The following is a 10,659-nucleotide window of genomic DNA, read 5'->3' on the forward strand; positions in this document are numbered from 1 at the left end:
CACTGTGAGGTCTACTACACCTGTTGTATTAATCATTTCACTGTGAGGTCTACTACACCTGTTGTATTCAGCATTTCACTGTGAGGTCTACTACACCTGTTGTATTCATCATTTCACTGTGAGGTCTACTACACCTGTTGTATTCATCATTTCACTGTGAGGTCTACTACACCTGTTGTATTCAGCATTTCACTGTGAGGTCTACTACACCTGTTGTATTCAGCAGTTCACTGTGAGGTCTACTACACCTGTTGTATTCAGCATTTCACTGTGAGGTCTACTACACCTGTTGTATTCAGCATTTCACTGTAAGGTCTACTACACCTGTTGTATTCAGCATTTAACTGTAAGGTCTACTACACCTGTTGTATTCAGCATTTAACTGTGAGGTCTACTACACCTGTTGTATTCAGCATTTCACTGTGAGGTCTACTACACCTGTTGTATTCAGCATTTCACTGTGAGGTCTACTACACCTGTTGTATTCAGCATTTCACTGTAAGGTCTACTACACCTGTTGTATTCATCATTTCACTGTGAGGTCTACTACACCTGTTGTATTCAGCATTTAACTGTAAGGTCTACTACACCTGTTGTATTCAGCATTTCACTGTGAGGTCTACTACACCTGTTGTATTCAGTATTTCACTGTGAGGTCTACTACACCTGTTGTATTCAGCATTTCACTGTAAGGTCTACTACACCTGTTGTATTCAGTATTTCACTGTGAGGTCTACTACACCTGTTGTATTCAGCATTTCACTGTCAGGTCTACTACACCTGTTCCGTGACAAATAAACTTTGATTTGAAAACATCTGCTGCACGAATACCGACAAACCAATGGCAATTAATTTTTTATTTTGGCAGAAAATAAACGTGCATATGTGTGTGTGTGTGTGTAGTCTGTGGTGTGTGTGTGTGTGTGTGTATGTATGGTGTGTATTAGTCGTCAGCTCCTATGTTGTGGAACAGACAAGACATTGACTCTCCACAGTGGATCCTCCGTACAGCTTCAGACAGGATCAGAGAAACATCAACCGTCTTTATCTTACAACACTGGAGCTTCTGGGACGAGTGGGGAATCGTGTTGGTTACCACCACCTAGAGAAGACAGAGACAGAGAGACAGACAGACGGGCAGAGAGAGACAGAGACAGCGAGACAGACAGACGGGAAGAGAGACAGACGGATGGGCAGAGAGACAAACAGACAGACGGAAGAGAGAGAGAGAGAGACTAAATCAAGAGAATCATGAGAAAACGAATAAAGCTCCAACTAGACAGACAGACCCCCCCGCTCCCCTCCGTTCCCGTCCCCTCCGTTCCCTCCCGTTCCCCTCCCCTCCGTTCCCGTTCCCTCCCCTCCGTTCCCGTTCCCTCCGTTCCCGTCCCCTCCGGTCCCTCCCGTTCCCGTCCCCTCCGTTCCCGTCCCCTCCGTTCCCGTCGCCTCCCCGTTCCCTCCCCTCCGTTCCCCTCCCCTCCGTTCCCTCCCATTCCCGTCCCCTCCCCTCCGTTCCCTCCCGTTCCCGTCCCCTCCCCCTCCGTTCCCGTTCCCTCCGTTCCCGTCCCCTCCCCCTCCGTTCCCGTTCCCTCCCCTCCGTTCCCCTCCCCCTCCGTTCCCGCCCCTTCCGTTTCCGTCCCCTCCGTTCCCGTCCCCTCCCCGTTCCCTACCCTCCGTTCCCGTCCCCTCCCCATTCCCTACCCTCCCCTACGTTCCCGTCCCATCCGTTCCCGTCGCCTCCCCGTCCCCTCCCCTCCGTTCCCGTCCCCTCCGTTCCCGTCCCCTCCTTTCCTGTCCCCTCCCCTCCGTTCCCGTCCCCTCCCCGTTCCCTACCCTCCGTTCCCGTTCCCGTCCCCTCCGTTCCCGTCCCCTCCCCATTCCCTACCCTCCGTTCCCTCCCCTACGTTCCCGTCCCCTCCGTTCCCGTCCCCTCCGTTCCAGTCCCCTCCCGTCCCCTCCCCTCCGTTCAAGTCCCCTCCCCTCCGTTCAAGTCCCCTCTTACCTGACTAATGGCTGACTCCTGGAGGATTCTGGGAGCGTCCGCAGACAGGATGGCGTGTGTTGCCATGGCGATGATCGGCCCCGCCCCCCCTCTCCCTTAGCATCTCCGCTGCCGCCACAAAACCCACCGCATCATCGATGATGTCATCCTGACACACACACACACACCAGGTTAACACACATACACACCTCCCCCGTCCTGCCCTGACGATGTCACACAGCCTCCTCCCTGACCTCTGACCCCAGCCACTCACCACGATGATGGCGATGCGTCCGGCCACATCTCCTACGACTGTGATAGGATGCTTCTCCTTAGGGATACAGACTGACAGAGAGAGAGACGGTAATGAGGCCTGTTATCTACTGACCCAGAGTCAGATGATCTCCTTAGGGATACAGACCGACAGAGAGAGAGACGGTAATGAGGCCCGTTATCTACTGACCCAGAGTCAGATGATCTCCTTAGGGATACAGACTGACAGAGAGAGAGACGGTAATGAGACCCGTTATCTACTGACCCAAAGTCAGATGAGGCCCTGTATCTACTGACCCAGAGTCCGATGAACAGGGAACTGTGTGTCTCTAACAGGGAGCTAACCTACCCAACCCTGCCTTTAGGGAACTGTGTGTCTCTAACAGGGAACTGTGTGTCTCTAACAGGGAACTGTGTGTCTCTAACAGGGAACTGTGTGTCTCTAACAGGGAGCTAACCTACCCAACCCTGCCTTTAGGGAACTGTGTGTCTCTAACAGGGAACTGTGTGTCTCTTACAGGGAACTGTGTGTCTCTAACAGGGAACTGTGTGTCTCTAACAGGGAACTGTGTGTCTCTAACAGGGAACTGTGTGTCTCTAACAGGGAACTGTGTGTCTCTAACAGGGAACTGTGTGTCTCTAACAGGGAACTGTGTGTCTCTAACAGGGAACTGTGTGTCTCTTACAGGGTAGTTCAGGTAGACCTCCGGTGGTTCTGACTGTCGGAGGAGAGTGCCGTCCGTCCAGCAGGTCCGTCTCTGCATCTCCGTGGATCACAGCAATAGACACACGCAACCTCTCGGCGAGGGACTGGGCCCTAGACAACAGAGACAGCGATACAGACACAGAGACAGACTTAGTTGTAGTGTGTTAATTCATAGTGAACTTAAGGAATGAGCGTCAGGGTAACTCACCTCTTAGAGACAGAGACAGAGACAGAGAGACAGAGACAGAGAAATGAGCGTCAGGGTAACTCACCTCTTAGAGACAGAGACAGAGACAGAGAGACAGAGACAGAGAAATGAGCGTCAGGGTAACTCACCTCTTAGAGACAGAGAGACAGAGACAGAGAGACAGAGAGACAGAGAAATGAGCGTCAGGGTAACTCACCTCTTAGAGACAGAGACAGAGACAGAGAGACAGAGACAGAGAAATGAGCGTCAGGGTAACTCACCTCTTAGAGACAGAGAGACAGAGACAGAGAGACAGAGACAGAGAGACAGAGACAGAGAAATGAGTGTCAGGGTAACTCACCTCTTAGAGACAGAGACAGAGACAGAGAGACAGAGAGACAAGAGGAATGAGCGTCAGGGTAACTCACCTCTTAGAGACAGAGAGACAGAGAAATGAGCGTCAGGGTAACTCACCTCTTAGAGACAGAGACAGAGAGACAGAGACAGAGAAATGAGCGTCAGGGTAACTCACCTCTTAGAGACAGAGAGACAGAGAGACAGAGAAATGAGCGTCAGGGTAACTCACCTCTTAGAGACAGAGAGACAGAGAGACAGAGAAATGAGCGTCAGGGTAACTCACCTCTTAGAGACAGAGACAGAGAAATGAGCGTCAGGGTAACTCACCTCTTAGAGACAGAGACAGAGAGACAGAGATAGAGACAGAGACAGAGAGACAGAGAAATTAGCGTCAGGGTAACTCACCTCTTAGCGGAGGACGGTGATTTGGCCACGATAACGGCATTATGGTAGTCTGGAATCTACAGGGAGACAACAAGGAGTTATGGGTCGTGGAGTTTGGAATCTACAGGGAGACAACAAGGAGTTATGGGTAGTGGAGTTTGGAATCTACAGGGAGACAACAATGAGTTATGGGTAGTGTAGTTTGGAATCTACAGGGAGACAACAAGGAGTTATGGGTCGTGGAGTTTGGAATCTACAGGGAGACAACAAGGAGTTATGGGTAGTGGAGTTTGGAATCTACAGGGAGACAACAATGAGTTATGGGTAGTGGAGTTTGGAATCTAGAGGGAGACAAGAAGGAGTTATGGGTCGTGGAGTTTGGAATCTACAGGGAGACAACAATGAGTTATGGGTAGTGGAGTTTGGAATCTAGAGGGAGACAACAAGGAGTTATGGGTCGTGGAGTTTGGAATCTACAGGGAGACAACAAGGAGTTATGGGTAGTGGAGTTTGGAATCTACAGGGAGACAACAATGAGTTATGGGTAGTGGAGTTTGGAATCTAGAGGGAGACAACAAGGAGTTATGGGTAGTGTAGTTTGGAATCTACAGGGAGACAACAAGGAGTTATGGGTCGTGGAGTTTGGAATCTACAGGGAGACAACAAGGAGTTATGGGTCGTGGAGTTTGGAATCTACAGGGAGACAACAATGAGTTATGGGTAGTGGAGTTTGGAATCTAGAGGGAGACAACAAGGAGTTATGGGTAGTGTAGTTTGGAATCTACAGGGAGACAACAAGGAGTTATGGGTCGTGGAGTTTGGAATCTACAGGGAGACAACAAGGAGTTATGGGTCGTGGAGTTTGGAATCTACAGGGAGACAACAAGGAGTTATGGGTAGTGGAGTTTGGAATCTACAGGGAGACAACAAGGAGTTATGGGTCGTGTAGTTTGGAATCTACAGGGAGACAACAAGGAGTTATGGGTAGTGTAGTTTGGAATCTACAGGGAGACAACAAGGAGTTATGGGTAGTGGAGTTTGGAATCTACAGGGAGACAACAAGGAGTTATGGGTAGTGGAGTTTGGAATCTACAGGGAGACAACAAGGAGTTATGGGTAGGGCATCCTCCTGTATGTACTGTAGTAGTAGGGGGTTGTGGGTAGTGTAGTCATCCCTCCTCCTGTATGTACTGTAGTAGGAAGGGGTTGTGGTTAGTGTAGTCCTACCTCCTCCTGTATGTACTGTAGTAGGAGGGAGTTGTGGGTAGTGTAGTCCTAACTCCTCCTGTATGTAATGCAGTAGGAGGGGGTTGTGGGTAGTGTAGTCCTCCCTCCTCCTCTATGTACTGTAGTAGGAGGGGGTTGTGGGTAGTGTAGTCCTACCTCCTGTATGTAATGCAGTAGGAGGGGGTTGTGGGTAGTGTAGTCCTCCCTCCTCCTGTATGTACTGTAGTAGGAGGGGGTTGTGGGTAGTGTAGTCCTACCTCCTCCTGTATGTACTGCAGTAGGAGGGGGTTGTGGGTAGTGTAGTCCCATCTCCTCCTGTATGTACTGTAGTAGTAGGGGGTTGTGGGTAGTGTAGTCATCCCTCCTGTATGTACTGTAGTAGGAGGGGGTTGTGGGTAGTGTAGTCCTACCTCCTCCTGTATGTACTGCAGTAGGAGGGGGTTGTGGGTAGTGTAGTCCTCCCTCCTGTATGTACTGTAGTAGGAGGGGGTTGTGGGTAGTGTAGTCCTAACTCCTCCTGTATGTAATGCAGTAGGAGGGGGTTGTGGGTAGTGTAGTCCTCCCTCCTCCTGTATGTACTGTAGTAGGAGGGGGTTGTGGGTAGTGTAGTCCTACCTCCTGTATGTAATGCAGTAGGAGGGGGTTGTGGGTAGTGTAGTCCTCCCTCCTCCTGTATGTACTGTAGTAGGAGGGGGTTGTGGGTAGTGTAGTCCTACCTCCTCCTGTATGTACTGCAGTAGGAGGGGGTTGTGGGTAGTGTAGTCCCATCTCCTCCTGTATGTACTGTAGTAGTAGGGGGTTGTGGGTAGTGTAGTCATCCCTCCTGTATGTACTGTAGTAGGAGGGGGTTGTGGGTAGTGTAGTCCTACCTCCTCCTGTATGTACTGCAGTAGGAGGGGGTTGTGGGTAGTGTAGTCCCATCTCCTCCTGTATGTAATGCAGTAGGAGGGGGTTGTGGGTAGTGTAGTCCTCCCTCCTGTATGTACTGTAGTAGGAGGGGGTTGTGGGTAGTGTAGTCCCATCTCCTCCTGTATGTAATGCAGTAGGAGGGGGTTGTGGGTAGTGTAGTCCTCCCTCCTGTATGTACTGTAGTAGGAGGGGGTTGTGGGTAGTGTAGTCCTACCTCCTCCTGTATGTACTGTAGTAGGAGGGGGTTGTGGGTAGTGTAGTCCTACCTCCTCCTGTATGTACTGTAGTAGGAGGGGGTTGTGGGTAGTGTAGTCCTACCTCCTCCTGTATGTACTGTAGTAGGAGGGGGTTGTGGGTAGTGTAGTCCTACCTCCTCCTGTATGTACTGTAGTAGGAGGGGGTTGTGGGTAGTGTAGTCCTACCTCCTCCTGTATGTACTGCAGTAGGAAGGGAGAAGCTCTCAGGTTGTCTACTGGGATGTTGAAGAAGCCCTGAATCTCCTTCTGATGAAGATCCACAGTGATGAGATGGGTCAGACCTACACACACATACATACGTCCGTCAGACCTAACACAGTGTAGATGAACCGTTATCTCCAACACATTCGATTGAAACATAACGTGTTGTCTCACCTGCCCTGCACATCAGAGAGGCGATCAGCTTACAGACGATGGATCCCCGTTTCCTCATCTTACACTGTTTACTGTAGGGTAGGTACGGCAGCACGCCACACACACTCCTCGCACACGCCGTCACACACCCATACGCCATCACACACAGCTCCATCAGGCACCGGTTCACATCCCTGCACACACACACACACAGTTTACTGTTACAGTAACACAAATACACAGAGAGAGGGAGAGCTCCATTGATAGAAGAATTTGAATATTTAAAGTAGTGACTAAAGTATTTCACCCTGAATCTGTAGAACTGGGTGAAATGTGTTAGAATCATAAGACTATAATCTATAATCTACTATAACCCAGTATAAACTGACGGTGTACACCAGGTGTATCCAGAATAAACTGACGGTGTACACCAGGTGTATCCTGTTATAAACTGACGGTGTACACCAGGTGTATCCTGTTATAAACTGACGGTGTACACCAGGTGTATCCAGAATAAACTGACGGTGTACACCAGGTGTATCCTGTTATAAACTGACGGTGTACACCAGGTGTATCCTGTTATAAACTGACACCAGGTGTATCCTGTTATAAACTGACGGTGTACACCAGGTGTATCCAGAATAAACTGACGGTGTACACCAGGTGTATTCTGTTATAAACTGACGGTGTACACCAGGTGTATGCTGTTATAAACTGACGGTGTACACCAGGTGTATCCTGTTATAAACTGACGGTGTACACCAGGTGTATCCTGTTATAAACTGACGGTGTACACCAGGTGTATCCTGTTATAAACTGACACCAGGTGTATCCTGTTATAAACTGACACCAGCTGTATTCTGTTATAAACTGACGGTGTACACCAGGTGTATCCTGTTATAAACTGACACCAGGTGTATCCAGTATAAACTGACGGTGTACACCAGGTGTATCCTGTTATAAACTGACGGTGTACACCAGGTGTATTCTGTTATAAACTGACACCAGGTGTATCCAGTATAAACTGATGGTGTACACCAGGTGTATCCTGTTATAAACTGACGGTGTACACCAGGTGTATGCTGTTATAAACTGACACCAGGTGTATCATGTTATAAACTGACGGTGTACACCAGGTGTATCCAGTATAAACTGACGGTGTACACCAGGTGTATCCTGTTATAAACTGACACCAGGTGTATCCTGTTATAAACTGACGGTGTACACCAGGTGTATCCTGTATAAACTGACGGTGAGATGGTCTGGATGATGTAGACGTCTTTCCCTCTGACCGACTCCTGGATCTGGATACGCGTTTCTATGGAGACAAAAGGTCAGGTCAGGGGTCACACAGAACCATTACCATCATCCTCCTCCTCCTCCTCTTCCTCACCTCCATTAGAATCCTGGTAGACTTCAGTCTTGCCCAGCTCTACTCCCAGTCTCCTATAGACAGACAGGTTAGGGTTAGCAGGTGTTATATAATACTCAACTAGAGGTGTTACTAGACAGACAGACAGACAGACAGACAGACAGACAGGCAGACGTGTTATATAATACTCAACTAGAGGTGTTACAGACAGACAGACAGGCAGGCAGGCAGGCAGACAGACGTGTTCTATAATATTAAACTACAGTCTCCTACCAGAGGGAAAGGTAACATGCTATTCAACTACAGTCTCCTACCAGAGGGAAAGGTAACATGCTATTCAACTAGTCTCCTACCAGAGGGAAAGGTAACATGCTATTCAACTACAGTCTCCTACCAGAGGGAAAGGTAACATGCTATTCAACTACAGTCTCCTACCAGAGGGAAAGGTAACATGCTATTCAACTACAGTCTCCTACCAGAGAGAAAGGTAACATGCTAACCCTGGGGGGTCCATGTCCGCTCTAGTTAAAGTGTTTCTATCTGACGTGTCCGCTCTAGTCAAGGCGTTTCTATCTGATGTGTAGTAAGAGGGAATCATGTCCACTCTAGTCATGGCGTTTCTATCTGATGTGTAGCAAGAGGGAATAATGTCCGCTCTAGTCAAGGCGTTTCTATCTGACGTGTAGTAAGAGGGAATCATGTCCGCTCTAGTCAAGGCGTTTCTATCTGCTACAGCCCTGGTGTAAACTGGAACATCTGGAAGGTGGGTGTGGTCTATTGACTCACTCTGCGATCCTATTGGCCAGCTCCATACAAGAGGGTGAGGAGTTAGCGGAGAACAGGACCAATCGGTCCTTTAGTTTGTCTACATTGGTCTTAGCCCCTCCCTCTGGGGGCGTGGCCAACCCCTGTCTGGGCTGCCACACTTCAGTGAGACCTTCCTGGAAAACACAACATTATTACCACACAAATCACATTTAATTTGTCAAACACAACAGTGAAATGCTTATTTACAAGCCCTTAACCAACAATGCAGATTTAAGAAAACAGGGTTAGGAAAATAAATTAAAGTAAAAAAAAAAAAAAATGGTTTAAATTGCACAATAAAATAACAATAATGTGTCTACACAGAAAACCATGAACCTGCTATAAAAACATTCACACAGAAACCCTAATCACTTCACCTCTGTGTCCAGTAGCTTCCTACTGTAGGTACCTGTCCTCCAAGTCATCCTCCGGGTATTTTGGATTCAGAACAGCAGAGTAACGACAACATGTAAGACGAAGATAAACTAGCTAGTACCATTAAGTAGTTAACTAACTAACTCACTCCTCTACAGCTTGGTCCTGGGCCCCCCTCCCCCATGGGTACACGTTTTGGTATTTACCCTAGTCCTGGGGCCCCCCTACCCCATGGTATTTACCCTAGTCCTGGGGCCCCCTTCCCCATGGAATTTACCCTAGCCACTACACAGCAGATTCAAATCATCAAAGCTTGATGATGAGTTGGTTAATTTGAATCTGCTGTGTCGTGCCTAGGGGCAGGGGCCCCAGGAGTTTGGTCTTCCGGTACCTTACCAGGTGGTTACCATGGTGACACCGGGGATGGGATCACCTGGCTGCTCAAGCACTTCCTGATAGCTAACGTTGTCTAGCAACAAACTAAGGAGTAAAAGTTATTACATACTAAACCACTTATATTTATAAATGTTTCAAAGTCTAAACTAACAAGAATATAACTAGCTACACTTTAATTGAGAGAGATTTTTTTTAGGGGGTTTTAAGTTATCCAAGGTAAAAGCCGCTAGTTGTTGCTGACAGTTTCGTGATGAGCTGAACTCGTTACCGATTATTATCCCAGCGGTTTATCCCGTACTTCACCGTTTATAGTATTAGATGTGTCCAGGTTGCGATGCTTTGGGTCCTGACAGACAATATAAACAACGTGGTTATCGAATTAAATCTCTCACCAGTTTGCTTTCGGTGTCCAGTATAAAAAACGTATTAATTGTTCTTTCCAAATCAACAAGTCAACACTGGAGACATGAGTTGTGTTGACAGCTGTTTAGTAGACAGACACGAGTAGCACCGTCACCCAGCGGCAGAGTTGAACCTCCCACGTTTTATCCTCTCCACCTGAAGTCTTTCTGTTTTCACAAGAAACGTATGTTATTTTTTAATTTTTTTACAGAGATGTTGTGTGAGAAATGATCAGCAATATTTTAACTCTGGTTTTATCCGTAGTAGTGTAGAATTTGTTTTATTATTCTGCTGCTCAAACTAACTTGGTCCGACCGGATACGGAAGCACCCCCTCCGGAACATGAATATCTGGATCAGAGAGTTTCTAAACCAAGAGGCGCAATATTTGAGACTTCCGGGAACACTTGTGAAATAGATCAATGAGATAAATGAACAATTCTTCCTTATTAGTTGTTAGTTTTCCTTAAATCTAAAAAAATCTACAATCTAGATTCAAGCCAATGTTTTAAGTAGTTGGACATGTTATTACTACAACTTCGTGAAAAATGACAAATTGACACGTTTTCATTTTCGGCAGAAACAAACTTTAAATCACAAAAGTGTGGACATTGATTTTTGACTGGCTGCACATGCGCAGTTTGGCGTGTCGTCGCCATAACAGCGCCTACAA

At 47.8% G+C, this 10,659-nt stretch overlaps 1 pseudogene; it reads right to left on the reverse strand.

The window, feature by feature from the left end:
• Positions 1-822: 822 nt before the first annotated feature.
• Positions 823-9,968, reverse strand: LOC118936641 (annotated as a pseudogene).
• Positions 9,969-10,659: the final 691 nt, after the last annotated feature.

Source organism: Oncorhynchus mykiss, unplaced genomic scaffold (assembly GCF_013265735.2).
Source record: "Oncorhynchus mykiss isolate Arlee unplaced genomic scaffold, USDA_OmykA_1.1 un_scaffold_272, whole genome shotgun sequence".
NCBI classification, from domain to species: Eukaryota; Metazoa; Chordata; class Actinopteri; order Salmoniformes; family Salmonidae; genus Oncorhynchus; species Oncorhynchus mykiss.